We start from the raw sequence: 1207 nt of genomic DNA, 5'->3' as shown, positions 1-1207 counted from the left end.
CTTGTTAAAAGGCACTAAAATATCCTGAAGATAAGATAGTAAATGTGAATAAGCAGCAATTCTTCCAGAGGTCATGCTGTTTCATTATCTTCTGTGCTGAGCTGTGCRTTTCCCTTTTTATTCATCCATTGAGAATGATGTAATATCAAGACAAAAACAGCAATCAGATGCAGCAACATCCTTATTTCTTGAYGTGTTTTGAAGAGTCATTTCTATACTAGAGAAAAAAAATCACATGACACGACATAGTGGATAATATTTTCCTTTTTGTCACATCTTTGGCAAAATATAATTAAAGCATGTGATCATCATGAGGTAGAAGATGACCTCAAATTTCTGCTCTTTCACACATAASACTTTTCTGTTCCACATTTGAAAACAGCTGAATGATGATGGTGAAAGGTTACAAGAATCACAACTGACTTATTGTGAAACTGTGTGTGGAAATTAGGGACATTACTCAAAGTGAATAATGAACGTTAGTGAAACAAATGAACTTCCTTCTGAAATTCCAAAGTGAGACGTTTAACAACTAATTAAGATCCTGATCAGCGGGAAAATTTACTTACCATGGTCATTTTTTCTCTCTTTTCTCTCCTGTTGCTTGTTTCAGAATCATCTTTCTTATATAATTTGCWATTCATATAATGGGACAGAAGGGGGACCTGTGCTTGTGAAGAAACACCACTAAAGCACCAGTTCGTCACTGGAGATTTTATGCATTGAACTCGAGTTAATTTGGGGGAAGGATTAAAAGAAACTGAATATACTCCAAGTATAGCTAGAAGAGAAGAATAAAAGAGACAGATCCAGTTGTCTGAAACATAAAATCTGTGCATGAATTCAGAATAAACAATAATTTGTTGAGTTTTCCCWACTTAAATTATGTCAGGGTTCCTGTATTTATATGAGAATACAGTGCTCCAGTTTAATTTATACCTTAATAAYGGTCTGATATTAATATAAATTATGTGAATCGCTTTACATGCTGGTGGTGCATCGACACCAATCAATCAATCAATCAAATTTTATTTGTATAGCACATTTCAGCAGCAAGGCATTTCAAAGTGCTTTACATAATTAAAATAAAAACAGCAGGTGACATTGAATAAACAATGAGAAAGAGAAAGAGATTTTAAAAAAAGATAAAAACTTTAAAACCTGCACCCCTTTTAGGACTTCAATTAAACGTCGTTTAACTGGGACT

Source organism: Poecilia reticulata, linkage group LG2 (assembly GCF_000633615.1).
Source record: "Poecilia reticulata strain Guanapo linkage group LG2, Guppy_female_1.0+MT, whole genome shotgun sequence".
NCBI classification, from domain to species: Eukaryota; Metazoa; Chordata; class Actinopteri; order Cyprinodontiformes; family Poeciliidae; genus Poecilia; species Poecilia reticulata.
Note: the sequence above shows the minus strand (reverse complement) of the source record.